At 48.0% G+C, this 19,460-nt stretch overlaps 1 protein-coding gene and 1 non-coding gene across 3 annotated transcripts in view; one reads left to right on the top strand and one right to left on the bottom strand.

Moving 5' to 3' along the window:
• The window catches only part of DENND6A (DENN domain containing 6A), a 110,463-nt gene that overhangs the window by 74,180 nt on the left and 16,823 nt on the right, over positions 1 to 19,460 (bottom strand). The gene's annotated exons all lie outside the window — the stretch shown is intronic.
• On the top strand, positions 8,703 to 8,839 carry LOC114807177. The gene has a single exon (XR_003755230.1). It is a non-coding gene; the product is annotated as a small nucleolar RNA SNORA7 (small nucleolar RNA).

Below are 19,460 nucleotides of genomic sequence, written 5' to 3'. Positions count from 1 at the left end.
GTGAGCCCCACGTGGGACAACCTGATTACCCTGTATCTACCCCAGCACTTAGAACAGTGCTTGGCACATAGTAAACATTTAACAAATACCATAATTATTATTATCACGCCCACTCATTCATTCATTCATTCAATAGTATTTATTGAGCGCTTACTATGTGCAGAGCACTGTACTAAGCGCTTGGGATGAACAAGTCGGCAACAGATAGAGACAGTCCCTGCCGTTTGACGGGCTTACAGTCTAATCGGGGGAGACGGACAGACAAGAACAATGGCACTAAACAGCGTCAAGGGGAAGAACATCTCGTAAAAACAATGGCAACTAAATAGAATCGAGGCGATGTACAATTCATTAACAAAATAAATAGGGTAACGAAAATATATACAGTTGAGCGGACGGGTACAGTGCTGTGGGGATGGGAAGGGAGAGGTGGAGGAGCAGAGGGAAAAGGGGAAAATGAGGCTTTAGCTGCGGAGAGGTAAAGGGGGGATGGCAGAGGGAGTAGAGGGGGAAGAGGAGCTCAGTCTGGGAAGGCCTCTTGGAGGAGGTGATTTTTAAGTAAGGTTTTGAAGAGGGAAAGAGAATCAGTTTGGCGGAGGTGAGGAGGGAGGGCGTTCCAGGACCGCGGGAGGACGTGACCCAGGGGTCGACGGCGGGATAGGCGAGACCGAGGGACGGCGAGGAGGTGGGCGGCGGAGGAGCGAAGCGTGCGGGGTGGGCGGTAGAAAGAGAGAAGGGAGGAGAGGTAGGAAGGGGCAAGGTGATGGAGAGCCTTGAAGCCTAGAGTGAGGAGTTTTTGTTTGGAGCGGAGGTCGATAGGCAACCACTGGAGTTGTTTAAGAAGGGGAGTGACATGCCCAGATCGTTTCTGCAGGAAGATGAGCCGGGCAGCGGAGTGAAGAATAGACCGGAGCGGGGCGAGAGAGGAGGAAGGGAGGTCAGAGAGAAGGCTGACACAGTAGTCTAGCCGGGATATAACGAGAGCCCGTAATAGTAAGGTAGCCGTTTGGGTGGAGAGGAAAGGGCGGATCTTGGCGATATTGTAGAGGTGAAACCGGCAGGTCTTGGTAACGGATAGGATGTGTGGGGTGAACGAGAGGGACGAGTCAAGGATGACACCGAGATTGCGGGCCTGCGGGACGGGAAGGATGGTCGTGCCATCCACGGTGATGGAGAAGTCTGGGAGCGGACCGGGCTTGGGAGGGAAGATGAGGAGCTCAGTCTTGCTCATGTTGAGTTTTAGGTGGCGGGCCGACATCCAGGTGGAGACGTCCCGGAGGCAGGAGGAGATGCGAGCCTGAAGGGAGGGGAGAGGACAGGGGCGGAGATGTAGATCTGCGTGTCATCTGCGTAGAGATGGTAGTCAAAGCCGTGAGAGCGGATGAGTTCACCGAGGGAGTGAGTGTAAATGGAGAACAGAAGAGGGCCAAGAACTGACCCTTGAGGAACTCCAACAGTTAAAGGATGGGAGGGGAGGAGGCTCCAGCGTAGGAGACCGAGAATGATCGGCCAGAGAGGTAAGAGGAGAACCAGGAGAGGACAGAGTCCGTGAAGCCAAGGTGAGATAAGGTATGGAGGAGGAGGGGATGGTCGACAGTGTCAAAGGCAGCAGAGAGGTCAAGGAGGATCAGAATGGAGTAGGAGCCATTGGATTTGGCAAGAAGGAGGTCATGGGTGACCTTAGAGAGAGCAGTCTCGGTAGAGTGGAGGGGACGGAAGCCAGATTGGAGGGGGTCTAGGAGAGAATGGGAGTTAAGGAATTCTAGGCATCGATTGTAGACGACTCGTTCTAAGATTTTGGAAAGGAAGGGTAGTAGGGAGATAGGACGATAACTGGAGGGGGAAGTGGGGTCAAGAGCGGGTTTTTTTAGGATGGGGGAGACATGGGCATGTTTGAAGGCAGAGGGGAAGGAGCCCTTGGAGACTGAGTGGTTAAAAATAGAAGTTAAGGAAGGGAGGAGGGCAGGGGCGATGGTTTTAAGAAGGTGAGAGGGAATGGGGTCCGAGGCGCAGGTGGAGGGGGTGGCACTTGCGAGGAGGGAGGAGATCTCCTCTGAGGATACTGCAGGGAAGGATGGGAAAGTAGGGGAGGGGGTTGGTGGGGGGGAGGGGAGAGGCGGAGGGGTGACTTTGGGGAGCTCAGACCTGATCGTGTTGATTTTCGTGAGGAAATAGGTGGCCAGATCATTAGGGGTGAGAGATGGGGGAGAGGGAGGAACAGGGGGCCTAAGGAGAGAGTTAAAGGTCCGGAACAATCGGCGGGGGTGACGGGCATGGGTGTCGATGAGGGAGGAGAAGAAGCTTTGCCTGGCGGAGGAGAGGGCAGAGTTAAGGCAGGAAAGGATAAATTTGAAGTGTGTGAGGTCGGCTTGGTGCTTGGACTTTCGCCAGCAGCGCTCAGCAGCTCGAGCATAGGAGCGTAGGAGGCGGACGGAGGAGGTGATCCAGGGCTGTGGGTTAGTGGAGCGAGAGCGGCGGAGGGAAAGGGGGGCGAGAGAGTCGAGATGAGTAGAGAGGGTGGAGTTGAGAGCGGAGACCTGATCGTTGAGAGTGGGAAGAGAGGACAGGGCGGCAAGGTGAGGAGAGATGCTATTGGAAAGACGGATGGGATCGAGAGAGCGGAGGTCTCTGTGGGGCAGTAGCGAAGATTTGCAGGGGGAGGGAGTGTGAGAGATGAAGCAGGTGAGAAGGTTATGGTCAGAGAGAGGGATTTCAGAGTCGGTGAGGGAGGAGACAGTGCAGCGGTAGGAGATGACGAGATCGAGGGTGTGACCGAGTCGGTGAGTGGGCACGGTATGGTGGAGGAGGAGGTCGGCAGAGTCGAGGAGGGATAGCAGGCGGGCGGCAGAGGAGTCGTCGGGTACATCCGTATGGATGTTGAAGTCTCCAAGGATCAGAGTGGGCAGAGAGAAGGAGAGGAGGAAGGTGAGAAAGGGGTCAAGGTGGTTGAAGAAGTCGGAGGTGGGACCGGGAGGGCGGTAGATGACGGCGACAAGTAACTGGAGTGGGTGGTAGAGGCGAATGATATGGGCTTCGAAGGAGGGGAAGGAGAGGGAGGGGGGAGGAGGGATAGTGCGGAAGTGGCATCGGGGCGAGAGGAGGAAGCCGACGCCTCCTCCCTTACCGGTGAGTCTGGGGGAGTGGGAGAAGGAGAGGCCTCCGCTGGAGAGAGCGGCGGCGGAGACCGTGTCTTCGGGAGAGAGCCACGTTTCTGAAAGGGCGAGGAGGAGGAGAGAGCGGGAGAGGAAAAGGTCATGGATGAAAGGTAGCTTGCCTGTAATAGAGCGGGGGTTCCAGAGGCCACACTTGAAAGTAGCTGTGGGTGCAAGGGGAGGAGGGGGGGAAGGGCGGGGGCCCACTGTCTCACATTCTTCTCCTCCAATTCTCTCGGTGGCCCTCTCCAATCTGGCTTCCGTCCCCTTCACCCCACAGAAACCACCCTCTCAATGGTCACCAATGATCTCCTTCTTGCCAAATCCAACGGCCTCTACTCTATCTTAATGCTCCTCGACCGCTCTGCTGCCTTCGACACTGTGGACCACCCCCTTCTCCTGGAAATGTTATCCTACCTTGGCTTCACTGCCTCTTCCTCTCCTGGTTATCCTCCTATCCCTCTGGCCATTCATTCTCAGTCTCGTTTGCGGGCTCCTCCTCTGCCTCCTACCCCCTAACTGTGGGGGTTGCCCATGGTTCAGTTCTGGGTCCCTTTCTATTCTTCATCTACACCCACTCCCTTGGAGGACTCATTCGCTCCCATGGCTTCAACTACCACCTCTATGTGGACGATACCCAAATCTACATTTCTGGCCCTGATCTCTCTCCCTCGCTGCAGTCTTGCATTTCCTCTTGCCTTCAAGACATCTCTATTTGGATGTCCTCCTGTCACCTCAAGCTTACCATGTCCAAAACTGAACTCCTTATCTTCTCCTACCCAAAGCCTGTCCTGCCCCGACTTTCCCATCACTGTAGATAGCATCATGCCATCACCATCCTTCCTGTCTCACAAGCCCATAATCTTGGCATTGTCCTTGACTCCTCTCTCTCATCCAACCCACATATTCAACCCATCACTAAAATCCTGTTGGCCCCACCTTCACAACATCGCTAAAATCCTCCCTTTGCTCTCTACCCAAACTGCTACCACATTAATCTAATCATTTATCCTATCTCATCTGGATTACTGCCTCAGCCTCCTTGCTGACTTTCCAGCCTCCTGTCTCTCCTCACTCCAGTCCATACTTCACGCTGCTGCCCAGATCATTTTTCTACAAAAACATTCAGGACATTCATTCAATAGTATTTATTGAGCGCTTAGTATGTGCAGAGCACTGTACTAAGCACTTGGAATGTACAATTCAGCAATAGATAGAGACAATCCCTGCCCAATGACGGGCTCACAGTCTAATCGGGGGAGACAGATAGCAAAGCAAAACAGAACCAAACAAAAACAAGAAAACATCATCAAAATAAATAGAATCAAGGAGATATACACCTCATTAACAAAATAAATAGGGTAATAAATAATATATACAAATGAGCACAGTGCTGAGGGGAGGGGAAGGGGGAAGAGCAGTGGGTGGAGGGAGGGAAGGGGGAGCAGAGGGAAAGGGGGGGCTCAGTCTGGGAAGGCCTCCTGGAGGAGGTGAGCTCTCAGGAGGGCTTTGAAGAGGGGAAGAGAGGTAGTTTGGCAGAGGTGAGGAGGGAGGGCATTCCAGGACAGTGGTAGGACGTGGGCCGGGGGTAGGTGGCGGGATAGGCGTGAACGGAGGACCGTGAGGAGGTGAGCGGGGGCAGAGGAGTGGAGCGTATGGGGTGGACTGGAGAAGGAGAGAAGGGAGGTGACGTAGAAGGGGGCAAGGGGATGGACTGCTTTGAAGTCGATGGTGAGGAGTTTTTGTTTCGTGCGAAGGTTGATAGGCCACCACTGGAGGTTTTTGAGGAGGGGAGTGACATGCCCAGAGCGTTTCTGTAGGAAGATGATCAGGGCAGCCAAATGAAGAATAGACTGGAGCAGGGAGAGACAGGAGGAAGGGAGACCCGAGAGGAAGCTGATGCAATAATCCAGTCGGCATATTATGAGAGCTTGTACCAGCACGAGAGTCATTTAGATGGAGAGGAAAGGGCAGATCTTGGTGTTATTGTGAAGATATTCAGATCCAAAAAGGAAATACATTCCCTGCCCACAACGAGCTTACAGTATAGATGGGGGAAGCTACCACGTACTCCACCTATGTGAGTATAATAATAATGATGGTATTTGTTAAGCGCTTACTATGTGCCAAGCACTGTTCTAAACACTGGGTATGCGAATCTACCACAGTGCTCAGGTCTGAGCTCCCCAAAGTCACCCCTCCGCTTCTCCCCTCCCCCCCACCAACCCTCTCCCCTACTTTTCCATCCTTCCCTGCAGTATCCTCAAAGGAGATCTCCTCCCTCCTCGCAAGTGCCACCCCCCCACTTGCGCCTCGGACCCCATTCCCTCTCACCTTATTAAAACCATCGCCCCTGCCCTCCTCCCTTCCTTAACTTCTATTTTTAACCACTCAATCTCCAATGGCTCCTTCCCCTCTGCCTTCAAACATGTCCACGTCTCCCCCATCCTAAAAAAACCCGCTCTTGACCCCACTTCCCCCTCCAGTTATCACCCTATCGCCCTACTACCCTTCCTTTCCAAAATCCTAGAACGAGTCGTCTACAATCGCTGCTTAGAATTCCTTAACTCCCATTCTCTCCTGGACCCCCTCCAATCTGGCTTCTGTCCCCTCCACTCTACCGAGACTACTCTCTCTAAGGTCACCCATGACCTCCTTCTTGCCAAATCCAATGGCTCCTACTCCATTCTAATCCTCCTTGACCTCTCTGCTGCCTTTGACACTGTCGACTATCCCCTCCTCCTCCATACCTTCTCTCACCTTGGCTTCACGGACTCTGTCCTCTCCTGGTTCTCCTCTTACCTCTCTGGCCGATCATTCTCGGTCTCCTTCGCTGGCACCTCCTCCCCCTCCCATCCTTTAACTGTTGGAGTTCCTCAAGGGTCAGTTCTTGGCCCTCTTCTGTTCTCCATTTACACTCACTCCCTTGGTGAACTCATTCGCTCTCACGGCTTTGACTACCATCTCTACGCAGATGACACCCAGATCTACATCTCCGCCCCTGTCCTCTCCCCCTCCCTTCAGGCTCGCATCTCCTCCTGCCTCCAGGATGTCTCCACCTGGATGTCGGCCCGCCACCTAAAACTCAACATGAGCAAGACTGAGCTCCTCATCTTCCCTCCCAAACCCGGTCCTCTCCCAGACTTCCCTATCATCGTGGATGGCACGACCGTCCTTCCTGTCTCTCAGGCCCGCAATCTCGGTGTCATCCTTGACTCATCTCTCTCGTTCACCCCACACATCCTATCCGTTACCGAGACCTGCTGGTTTCACCTTTACAATATCGCCAAGATCCGCCCTTTCCTCTCCACCCAGACGGCTACCTTACTGCTACGGGCTCTCGTTATATCCTGGCTAGACTACTGTGTCAGCCTTCTCTCTGATCTCCCTTCCTCCTCTCTCGCCCCGCTCCAGTCTATTCTTCACTCCGCTGCCCGGCTCATCTTCCTGCAGAAACGATCTGGGCATGTCACTCCCCTTCTTAAACACCTCCAGTGGTTGCCTATCAACCTCCGCTCCAAACAAAAACTCCTCACTCTAGGCTTCAAGGCTCTACATCACCTTGCCCCTTCTTACCTCTCCTCCCTTCTCTCTTTCTACTGCCCACCCCGCACGCTCCGCCCCTCTGCCGCCCACCTCCTCACCATCCCTCGGTCTCGCCTATCCCGCCTTCGACCCCTGGGCCACGTCCTCCCGCGGTCCTGGAACGCCCTCCCTCCTCACCTCCGCCAAACTGATTCTCTTCCCCTCTTCAAAACCCTACTTAAAACTCACCTCCTCCAAGAGGCCTTCCCAGACTGAGCTCCTCTTCTCCCTCTACTCCCTCTACCACCCCCCCTTCACCTCTCCGCAGCTTAACCCTCTTTTCCCCCCATCTCCCTCTGCTCCTCCCCCTCTCCCTTCCCATCCCCTCAGCACTGTACTCGTTTGCTCAACTGTATATATTTTCATCACCCTATTTATTTTGTTAATGAAATGTACATCGCCTTGATTCTATTTAGTTGCCATTGTTTTTATGAGATGTTCTTCCCCTTGACTCTATTTAATGCCATTGTTCTTGTCTGTCTGTCTCCCCCGATTAGACTGTAAGCCCGTCAAACGGCAGGGACTGTCTCTATCTGTTGCCGACTTGTTCATTCCAAGCGCTTAGTACAGTGCTCTGCACATAGTAAGCGCTCAATAAATACTATTGAATGAATGAATGCTTCAAAGCAGTGCTTGACGCATAAAAAGCACTTAACAAGAAGCATTTTTTAAAGAAACATACTGTTCATTCCAGGGGAGAAATAGGCTCCAAAGGCACCCCGCCATCTTTATGTGCATAGAATGTGGAGGAGAGACTTTCCTACTGGAACACCACCGCTCATTTCACCCCGCTCCTCAAAAAATTCCAGGGGCTGCCCATCCAACTCCGCAACAAACAAAAACTCCTCACCATTGGCTTTAAAGCACTCCACCACCTTGCCCCATCTTGCCTCACTTAGCTACTCTCCTACTACAACCCAGCCCGCACACTTCAATCTTCTAGTGCTAACCTTCTCACTGTGCTTCGGTCTCTCCTGTCTTGCTGCCAACCCCTGGCCCACGTCCTGCTGCTGGTCTGGAATGCCCTCCCTCCTCAGATCTGACAGACAATTACTCTCCCCCCCTTCAAAGCCATATTGAAGGCACATCTCCTCCAAGAGGCCTTCCCAGACTAAGCCCCACTTTTCCTCATCTCCCACCCCCTTCTGCATCACCGTGACTTGCTTCCTTTTTTCTCCCCCACCACCAGCCTCACAGCCCTTATGTACATATCTGTAATTTATTTCTTTGTATTGATGTCTGTCTCCCCCCCCAGAGAGTAAGCTAGTTGTTGGCAGGGAATGTTATTGTTTATTGTTGTATTGTACTTTCCCAAGCATTCTGCACACAATACACACTCAAAAAATACGATTGAATGAATGAATGAATCCTTCCCAATATTTAGGAATGAACCATTTAAGTTCCCTAACTTTCCCCCAACACCCCAATTTTTTCACTAATAATAACCTTTATGAATTGTCTATGAATTGTTCCAGATAATAATAATAATTGTGGTACTTGTTAAGTGCTTACTATGTGCCAGGCTCTGTACTAAGTGCTGTGTAGTTACAAGGTAAATGAGTTGGACACAGTCCCTGTGCCACATAGGGTTTACAGTCTTAATCCTCATTTTACAGATGAGGTAACTGAAGCACAGAGAAGTTAAGTGACTTGCCCAAAGTCACCCAGTAGACTAGTGGCAGAGCCAGGATTAGAAAAATATGGAACCCTTCTTGGACCTGCCCACACAACTTCCTGCAACAGATTCTATATGCTTATATCACTTAGTGTGAAGAAGCAGTTCCTTTAGTTTGTTTTAAAACTACCACTTTCAGACTTCAATAGGTGTTCCTTTTTCTGGTGTTGTGAAGGCTCTGGTTAGCAGTCATTCTACATTTGCCGTCATTCCCGTCATGATTTGGAAGGCTTCAATCAAGCCTCTTCTTCATCTTTTCAGACTGAAAGACCTTAGTAAGAGTAGTAATCTCCCTCTCAGGGTCGCACCTGTGAGTTTCCAGTACTCTGCCAGTCTCAGCTTCGGGAGGGAGAGTCAAGCAGAGGTCTATCCATTCCATTCCTAGCTTGGGCAGTGGCTAGTGAGTGGAAGGTGATCTGCTACAAGGCAAAACTCACCCCTGCTGGGCAGCAGCCACATGGGAGACAGTCGAGGGTGGAGACCCGAGTTTATTGCGCAGAAGGTGGCAATGGTTAACCACTTCTGTATTTTTATCAAGAACGCTCTATGGATACACTACCAGAACGATTGCATATGGAGAGTGGGGCGTTCTGGGAGAGATGTGTCCGTGGTGTTGCTACGGGTCGGAAACAACTCGATGGCATAAGACAAGACAAGCCGTAGGAGTATTAACAATACTAAAAATAACAGTAATTGTTAGTGCTAGTATGTATTGCCTTTGTGAAACACTGTACTAAATGCTGGGGAAAGGTCCAAGAATGCTGAATTAGACATGGTTCTTGAACTACAGAGGGCTCACAGTTAAAGAGTAAGGAAGAGGGCAGAACATTGGGACAGAAGGAACTGGAAAAATTCAATAAAAACCAACACTAAGAACTAAAAATTCAGCAGAACATTGGATGGAGTCTCCTGTTACAAATGAGTGATGGGCCTTGGCTCAGTCATGAAGATTTTGGAATTGAGAACTGTACAGAGGAAGGAATTAGAGAACTAGTGGTTTATGTCACACCACCCGCACTCTCTCAACTCTACGAGCTAAGTTCCCACCGGGGCAGTGGGTACAAGAAAATTGTTCCAAACCCTTTTCAGCCAAGATCACTACAGCATAGTACCAATGTTGTTCCACATGACTGTATGCCAGCAGGAGGCTGCTAGGGTAATAATAATGATGATAGTGATGGTATCTGTTAAGCGCTTACTATGTGCCAAGCACCGTTCTAAGCACTGGGGTAGATACAAGGCAATCAGGTTGTCACACATGGGGCTGACAGTCTTAATCCCCATTTTCCAGATAAGGTAACAGAGGCACAGAGAAGTTAAGTGACTTAACCCAAAGTCACACAGCTGACAAGTGGTGGAGCCGGGATTAGAACCCATGACCTCTGACTCCCAAGCCTGTGCTCTTTCCACTGAGCTATGCTGCTTCTAAGGGTAGCCTCCTCGATAATAAAAATAATAATTGTGAGATTTCTTAAGCACTTGCTTGGTGACAGTCATTGCACTAAGCACTGGGGTAGAGAGGTACAAGATAACCAGGTCTGGGACAGCCCCCGTCCCACGTGGGACTCCCGATCTATTAATCAATCAATCGATCAATCTCTAGACTGTAAACTCATTAAGGGCATGGAAAGGTCCACCAATTCTGTTGTATTGTACTCTCCCAAGCGCTTAGGACAGTGCTGTGCACACACCTAGCACTCAATAAATACGATTGAATGAATGAATCTTTCCAAGACGATGGCCGCCTGGCTCTCCTTAAAGATGGCCACACTGCTGCCCTCCTCAAAAATGAAGAGGGGATGGAAATGATCTGTGAGGGGCCTAAGGTTAGAGTATCAGAGCCAGGCTGCCCAAGACATTCGGTAGAGGTGCAGTGACAACAGCTGCGAAGAAACACTCTCCCACACAACGTTGCATATGATGCTGTGATGTGCATGATGTCACCATATTGCCCTGTACTCTTAGTGTAATGCGATGGTGTCATAAAGAATTTGGGGGGGGGGGGTCATTTTTGCCCTTAACAGGGAGGCCAAATGTCTGAAGCTGGCCCTATTGCCAATCTTTATTCAGTTGTACTTTGGACTGTTACCCCTCAGTTGCTTTACCTTACACTTGCTCTCACTGAAGCTCACCTGTCGTGTTTCAGGTCATATAGGTCATAAACCCTTAAAAATGTGTGCCCTTCTTATGGTTGATGCAATAATTTTTTTTTTGAAAGCCTTCAGGAATGCACAGAGTAGTTGCCCATTCATTTTAAACAGAGAGCTGGAATATCCTGCCACAGAGCTCTACAGAATAGGAATTGAACTACTGACCACAAATGGACAACCCATCCAATAGAAATTATAAAACAACATGACCTTTTGAGCTTCCTTGATGATGTTTATAGAAACAGCAAAGCCCGAAAGAAAAAGAAAAAGGAGTTCCGGTCCATGTGAGTTTCTCAAGCATTGTAGTTTCCCCCTCCTGTAGATTTCTGGATAATTCTTTAAAAGGTGAATAAGTTAAATCAGGGTGATCCAAACTATGTGAGCACATAGTTATGTCAGCTTTTAATTTTGAGCAAATGCAATGAAGAGAGTAGTTAGGAGAAGGAAGTGCTGGTAAAAGATTTAATATTACATCTCTTCATTTCAACCTTTCAACATCTTTTGTAACACTTGTAATTTCCTCTTTTAATCGTCGTTTTCTTCTTTTATTCCATTTTCTTTGCTTTTTTTCCAGGGGCGGATTCAGACATGTGGTCGCCTCGAGGCACCGAAAAGTTGGCCAGCTTCCCCCCACCCACGCGGTTTGACGTTACATGATGATGTCCTAAGGAGTATCTTGTGGAACAGAGCTTCTCCACAGCTGAATCACCACCTCCCCAGTGGCCGCTCCTCAAACTGAGCACCCTAGGCAGATCAGCTCTGAGGCCTCAACTTGGGCCCCGCTATGGCCTCAGTACCAAAGCGGTGGCCATCTTTGAGAAGGGAGTGTGCCGGCATCTTTGAGAGGAGTGGCATGGTGCTGGTGAGAAGTAGGTCTGCCAGCCTCCTTCTTAGGGTGCTGTGCTCTGCCTGTGTCTTCAACAACATCCAATGTCTCTTGAGTGTTGAGAGCTTTAGTCTCCACTTCCAAAGGAAGGCAGGCTCCCTCGAAAAGGATGCTGACTCTGAGACCTTTCTAGGGAAACAGGTAGGATTGTAGCAGGTCTAGTAATACTAATATTTATTAAGTGCTTACAATATGCAGAACACTGTACTAAGCAGCGGGAAAGAACACAGAGGTGGGATTTAGACCTGGTCCATATCTCTCGGTTGTCCCACGTTTTGTGTGCCTCATCACCAGAATTGTGCCACGGAGGCCTCCCACACACACACACAATGGGAAGCCAGCCAATCACAGTTGGCTGGCCTACCATTTTTATAGAAGTTTTCAGACCATTAAAACAAACATGGCAATCAGTATATGGTTCACGTGTCTGGGACTGGACCGTATAAATCATTTGTATTTCTTGAGCATTTACTGTGCGCAGAGAGCTGTACTAAGCACTTGGGAGAGTGCAATATAACAGAATTGGTAGACACATTCCCTGCCCACAAAGAGTTTATAGCCTAGAGGTAAATATGGAGATAATGGGAGTGGGTGTCAGGATACCCATGTTCTAATCGAAGCCTGCTATGTGACCCCTCACAAGGGACTTAAATGCTGTTTGCTTCAGTGTCTTCATCGATAAAATGGGGATGATGCCTGCCCTCTCTGCCTCTTGAATTGTGAGCCCCAGCGTGAGACAGATAACATTTGATGAGATTATCCTGTGTCAAATTTAGCTCTTCATCCGGGGCTTGGCACAGAGTGAGTGCTTAATAAATATCTTAATTGTGATTAGAAATTTTACCCTATTTAGGAACTAAGCTGTCAAATTTCTGGAATCGGAAAACCCAAAACATTATTTCTTATATCAGATAATGCAAAAATCTCTGCATATCCCTAACTGACTCTATTACAAATGGCCCAAACCAATATAGCTTTTACATAAGATCTGTTTTTAACCAGATATTTGCAATGGCCAACCAGATAAACTGTGCAAGCCCTCTGACCGGAAGTGCCTAGGGGATAGGACTGGGTTACACCATCTAAATCTGTGCCAAATCCATTTTGGCTTTATGTATTCATTGATGAGTTTAAAAAAAAAAGGCCCATTCTATAAATGAATCCTCTAAATGACTTGTCGTTCTTACATGATCTACGCTTCCTTTTTTTTTTTCTTCTCTTCCTGTATTTCTTGTGGTGTTATTTCCCTCTACCCCTTAGCTTTCTTCCTCTCTACTTTTCGGTTCATTTCAGACTTTGAATGTTTGCTTTTATCACCATTTTATTTAATTTCTCAATTTTCTCAGCAGACTGAGCTTCGACTGCACTAAGTGATTGGTAGAGTACAATAGAACTGGCCACCGTGATCTCTGCCTAAAATAAATTACAGCTAGAAAGAGGTAAGAATATAAAGGTATGTGTCTAAGTGCCAGGGGTGCTTGTGGGTACTGAAATAGCAGTTGGGGATATAAAGTGGGGAGATTTTAAATCAATCAGGGAAGGACTCCTGAAGGAGATGTGATTTCAGAAAAGCTTTTGGGGAGAGTAGTGGTTGGTTCAATATTAAGGAGAAGGAGTTCCAGGCAGGAGGGAAGCCATCTGTATCTGGTGGTAGAAAAGATAATAATAATAATAATAGTACTCATTATTTGCCAAGCACTGCTGAGCACTAGGGAAGATAAAAGTTATTCAGGCTGGACACAGTCCTTGTACCAGATGGGGCTCACAGTCTAAGTAGAAGGGATTAGGATTTAATCCCCATTTTACAGATGAGAAAACTGAGGCCCAGAGAAGTGAAGTGACTTACCCAAGGTTACACAGCAGAAACGTGGCGGAGCCGTGATTAGAATCCAAGCCCTCTGATTCCCAGGCCCATGCTCTTTGTACTAGGCTATACTGCTTCAAGGACCAGTGAAACTTTTCTTGAGCTCCACATTTAAAAATCTCTTTTGGCTTTCTGCTGACTGGATTTATAGCTGCTGTGGTACCCTTCTCTTATTCACACCAATATTTCTAGGCATAGATTTTTCCTTGGTATTTAAATTGTACTTTGCCTTGGGATTGTTTTTGGAGTAGGACAGAGAAGTCTTCTAAGATGTGTTTTTGGTGTTCTAAAATATGATTAGGAGTCTTGGGGACTGAAATTGAGTTTGGCCACTGGCATCCGTTGAAAGCAGAAAATGTGGTCTCACGACTTAGCATTGAAAAAAGGGTTCAATTCTCAGTTTCACCACTAGCCCGCTAAGTGACCTTGGAAAAGCCAATTCCACTCTTTGTATCTCAGTTACTCCATCTGTGCAACTGGACCAGTAGAATCTATGCTCAATATTGGCCCCAGAAGAGTATAATGAGGATTATTGGTTAGGGAATGGATGCAGAATACTTTCAGTTCCTTGCAGAAATATCATCTAACTGTCTTGCTGTTCCATTTAGCTGAGTCTTTGCCAAAGCTGTACCATCACCAGCTACTGAATGGACAGCTCGGTTATGTAACTTTAGCGATGTATTGATGCTCAGTTTAAATAAACCTCAAGCATTTTCCTGTAATAGTTCACCATGGAACAAGGCTGTGCTGAATAATAAAAATAATTATAATAAAAATAATAATGTTGGTATTTGTTAAGTGCTTACTATGTGCAGAGCACTGTTCTAAGCGCTGGGGTAGATACAGGGTAATCAGGTTGTCCCACGTGAGGCTCACAGTCTTCATCCCCATTTTACAGATGAGGGAACTGAGGCACAGAGAAGTTAAATGACTTGCCCACAGTCAAACAGCTGACAAGTGGCAAAGGCGGAATTCGAACTCATGACCTCTGACTAATGGTATTTGTTAAGCACTAACTATGTGCCAGGCACTGTACTAGGTGCTGCGGGGGATATGAGCAAATCGGGTTGGACACAGTCCCTGTCTCACAGGGGACTCACATTCTTAACCCCCATTTTACAGATGAGGTAAATGAGGCCCAGAGAAGTGAAGTTACTTGCCCAAGGCCACACAACAGACAAGTGGCGGAGCCAGGATTAGAAACCATGACTTTCTGAATCCCAGGCCCGTGCTCTATCCACTATGCCATGCCGCTTCCCATGCTGACTGAATGAAGCACAGTGAGTGCTTGAGTGGAATGAAGAGTTCAAATTGGGGTGTAATGGGATAAGAGAGTGGATAAGTAGGAGGGAGAGAGTTGATTGAGTGCTTTAAGGGCAATGGTCAGGAGTTCCTGTTTGATGCGAATAGTTCATTTTCAAATGTCTTTTGGCTCACTCTTTCTTTGGCTTTTCCCCTCTTTTTAATCTCTTTTTCCTTGTGTAACCCTTGAGTCATCACCCTCTTTAACAGGAAGAGCTAGTCTACTAGTCTACCAGAGGGCAGTTGCCTTAGCTAGAGTGGTACTAATAGTATTTATTAAGTGCTTACTGGGTGCAGAGCACTGTAATGAGTGTTGGGAAAGTATACAGAGGTGGGATTTAGACACCTGGCCCTTCAGGAGCTTGTGATCTAAGAATCACAAGAATACGCCTGGCATAGTGGATAGGGCACAGGCCTGGGAGTCAGAAGGTCATGGGTTCTAATCCCGGCTCTGCTGCTTGTCTGCTGGGTGACCTTGGGCAAGTCACTTCACTTCTCTGGGCCTCAGTTCCCTCATCTGTAAAATGGGGATCGAGACTGTGAGCCCCACGTGGGTTAGGGACTGTGTCCAGCCCAATTTGCTTGTATCCACCCCAGTGCTTAGTACAGTGCCTGACATATAGTAAGTACTTAACGAATATTATTATTATTATTATGAATATAAAGGGACTGGTGACAGGCAAATGAGGAGCGATGAAACAATGAGACATTCAAACAGCATATAAAACAAATACACAAAATAAAAACCAAAATCACTAGGGTTCTCTGGCTAGACTGTAAGCTCATCTCTCTAGACCGTAAGCTCGTTGTGGTCAGGGAATGTGTCTGTTATATTGTTGTATTGTATTCCCCCAGCGGTTAGTACAGTGCTCTGCACACAGTAAGCGCTCAATAAATAGGATTGATTCTGCACCCATGGTTGAGTGGTCGCTGATCCAGGAACTCTCTTCCAGTTGCATGGGGACCCTGGATATGCAAGCCAGTTTTGGGGATCAGTTGTCCTGTTTTCAAAGGTAAGAGTGTCCCTCTGCCTAGCTGAGTGTACCCCTTTTATCGGGGCCACCAACAGCATTGTTAGGCTAGTAAGTTTTTCTCCCCCCTCCCATTTTGACCATCATCTGGCTTTTACTCTCTATCCTCTTGGCTATCAGACACTCTGTTCTTGAAGCTGAGCACTGTATTGGGAGCCCGTTAGTCGCTGCCACATTGTGCTGGCTTCTTTTGCTTGTCTTTTGTCTCCCCAGCTATTTTATTTGGTTATGATTTTTCAAATGGACTGATCTAACTTCCCAGAATGGTTTTAAGATGTTTCATCTTCCCTAACGGGTCTTTAAGATGCATGCTCCCTAAAATCAGTGCAGGAACTGAACAGCTAGATTGAGAGTCCCTGGAGGATCCAGGACAGTGACCAACTCTTATGTGTGTACTTCTTCCCAGGGTTCAGTATAGTGCTCAATACATGAAAAAAGTGCTTAGTAAATTCCATTACAATTAATGATCGGCAAATCAAACAAAGAGATCTCCTTCAACACCCTCCTTCCTTCCAGTAGGTTCCTTCTACCCAGACCCAGTTTGCATAGTGTTAGTTCTTTTCCTGGCCACTATGAAGTTTTCTGGGTCCCCCTTATCCTAGGACCCCTCAGGACAGGGATCCATCCATATTGGGCCTGGCCTTTTTTGGCCCTCAGTGATCTTTGTTAGCCCCAACTACTACCACAAGGCTGATATGCAAATCAGGGTTGAGGGGTGGTGGCGGGTGGGAAGGCGGGAGCGTTTAAGAGTCAGGTCAAATGTGTAATCCTCATGAGACTTGGTCTGGTCTATTAGGTGGCAGCAAAAAAAATCCCTTACAACTCCACCCGTTTTGTTTGTTAAATCATTATTTCACTACATTTTGCTCTTTTTTCTTTATCCTATTTTCCATTTTATGGCTCACGAAGTTCAGAAAACATTTTCTATATTCCCCTTTAGGGCTTCCTCTCAGTCATCTTCTCCTTTCCCTTTATGTTTACGGTTGCTGGCCATCTGGTGATTTCCATTTAGGCGTATACGAAGTTCTCTCTGGGGCAAATAGCTTGGTTTGGCATTCATTCATTCATTCGTATTTATTGAGCGCTTACTATGTGCAGGGCACTGTACTAAGCGCTTGGAACGTACAATTCGGTAACAGAGACAATCCCTGCCCAACAACAGGCTCACAGTCTAAACGGGGGAGACAGCAAAACAAAACAGAACGAAACAAAGCAAGTAGTCTGGCGTAAATATCAAGATGAATAGAATGAACGACCAAGATATGTGCACCACCTATGTTCATGTAGCCCATCTGGTGGTTACCACTTGAGTCATCCTTGCCAGTGCGTGTGTCAGTGGCTAGCTTTGGGTACGGAATCATGAGCACATTGAGTGTCCTCTTTAATAATAATGATGGCATTTGTTTAGCGCTTACTATGTGCCGAGCACTGTTCTAAGCTCTGAGCACTGTTTAAGATGCATGCTCCCTAAAATCAGTGCAGGGACTCAACAGAGGGAAGGCTAAATTAGGATGTCTGCTCTCTTTTGATATATACTGCTATGCCCTGGTGATAGTGGTAGTATTTATTAAGCACTTACTCTGTGCAGAGCACTATACTAAGCAATGGGAGATAATATACAAATGGGAAATAGACATGGCCCCTATCCCTTGGGGCATTCTTAATCGATTACACAAAAATAGACTGTCCAGTGAAAAAGTGGTCCACAAAGTGCATTAATGTAAACTGCATTAACGTGTTCCCAAGGTCAAAATATTGATCAAAAGAATATAAGTATATTGAATAATAGTGCTAAAAAGCACAATAGCTATACAATTAAATAACGATGTTGATAAGTACCAATTATAAATACCAAGAAGTATCAATAATAAGCGACATTGAATTAGCTCTCATTTATGTGTAAATACATAAATACTTAATTCAGTGTCATCTTCACAGCCTATTCAGCAAAAAGGCATTTTGTGCTAACATACTAGAGACTTCTCATTATCAATCAATGGTATTTATTGAGCATTTACTATGTGCCAGGCACTGTACGAAGGGCTGGGGTAAATACAATAATGAGAAGCAGCAGCAGCAGCGTGGCTCAGTGGAAAGATCACGGGCTTTGGAGTGAGAGGTCATGAGTTTGAATCCTAGCTCTGCCACTTGTCAGCTGTGTGACTGTGGGCAAGTCACTTAACTTGTCTGTGCCTCAGTTACCTCATCTGTAAAATGGGGATTAAGACTGTGAGCCCCATGTGGGACAACCTGATTCCCCTATGTCTACCCCAGCGCTTAGAACAGTGCTCTGCACATAGTAAGCGCTTAACAAATACCAACATTATTATTATTATTACAAGCTAATCAGGTTGGACACCCTCCATGTCCCACTCAGGGCTCACAGTACTAATCCCCATTTTGCAGATGAGGTAACTGAGGCACAGAGAAGTTAAGTGAATTGCCCAGGGTCACAGAGCAGACAAGTGATGGAGCCAGGATTAGAACCTGGCTCCTTCTGATTCCCAAGTCCGTGCTCTATCGACTAGGCCACGGTGCTTCATTATCTCTAAATGGGTGAATGCTGAAAGAACTACCGGCATCAGAATTGAACAGTACTATTAGTAAAGAACACCGAAAGAAGAAATATTGTAATAGGAAATGAAGCGTCATGGCGCAGTGGATAGAGCAAGGGCCTGGGAGTCAGAAGGTCATGGGTTCTAATCTCGGCTCCGCCATTTGTCTGCTGTGTGGCCTTGAGCAAGTCACCTAACTTCTCTGGGCCTCAGTTCCCTCATCTGGAAAATGGGGATTAAGACTATGAGCCTCATTCATTCATTCATTCAATAGTATTTATTGAGCGCTTACTATGTGCAGAGCACTGTACTAAGCACTTGGAATGAACAAGTCGGCAACAGATAGAGACAGTCCCTGCCGTTTGACGGGCTTACAGTCTAATCGGGGGAGACAGACAGACAAGAACAATGGCAATAAATAAAGTCAAGGGGAAGAACATCTCGTAAAAACAATGGCAACTAAATAGAATCAAGGCGATGTACATTTCATTAACAAAATAAATAGGGTAATGAAACTATATACAGTTGAGCAGACGAGTACAGTGCTGAGGGGATGGGAAGGGAGAGGGGGAGGAGCAGAGGGAGATGAGGGGAAAAGAGGGTTAAGCTGCGGAGAGGTGAAGAGGGGGCGGTAGAGGGAGCAGAGGGAGAAGGGGAGCTCAGTCTGGGAAGGCCTCTTGGAGGAGGTGAGCTTTAAGTAGGGTTTTGAAGAGGGGAAGAGAATTAGCCTGGCGGAGGTGAGGAGGGAGGGCGTTCCAGGACCGCAGGAGGACGTGGCCCAGGGGTCGACGGCGGGATAGGCGAGACCGAGGGACGGTGAGGAGGTGGGCGGCAGAGAAGCGGAGCGTGCGGGGTGGGCAGTAGAAAGAGAGAAGGGAGGAGAGGTAGGAAGGGGCAAGGTGATGTAGAGCCTTGAAGCCTAGAGTGAGGAGTTTTTGTTTGGAGCGGAGGTTGATAGGCAACCACTGGAGGTGTTTAAGAAGGGGAGTGACATGCCCAGAGCGTTTCTGCGGAAAGATGAGCCGGGCAGCGGAGTGAAGAATAGACTGGAGCGGGGCGAGAGAAGAGGAAGGGAGATCAGAGAGAAGGCTGACACAGCCCTGTCCTCTCTTCCCACTCTCGACGAGCGGGTCTCCGCTCTCAACTCCACCCTCTCTACTCATCTCGACTCTCTCGCCCCCCCTTTCCCTCCGCCGCTCTCGCTCCACTAACCCACAGCCCCGGATCACCTCCTCCGTCCGCCTCCTACGCTCCTATGCT

Source organism: Ornithorhynchus anatinus, chromosome X1, assembly GCF_004115215.2.
Source record: "Ornithorhynchus anatinus isolate Pmale09 chromosome X1, mOrnAna1.pri.v4, whole genome shotgun sequence".
NCBI classification, from domain to species: domain Eukaryota; kingdom Metazoa; phylum Chordata; class Mammalia; order Monotremata; family Ornithorhynchidae; genus Ornithorhynchus; species Ornithorhynchus anatinus.
The sequence above is the reverse complement of the archived record's forward strand: the minus strand, read 5'-3'. Positions and strand labels throughout refer to the sequence as shown.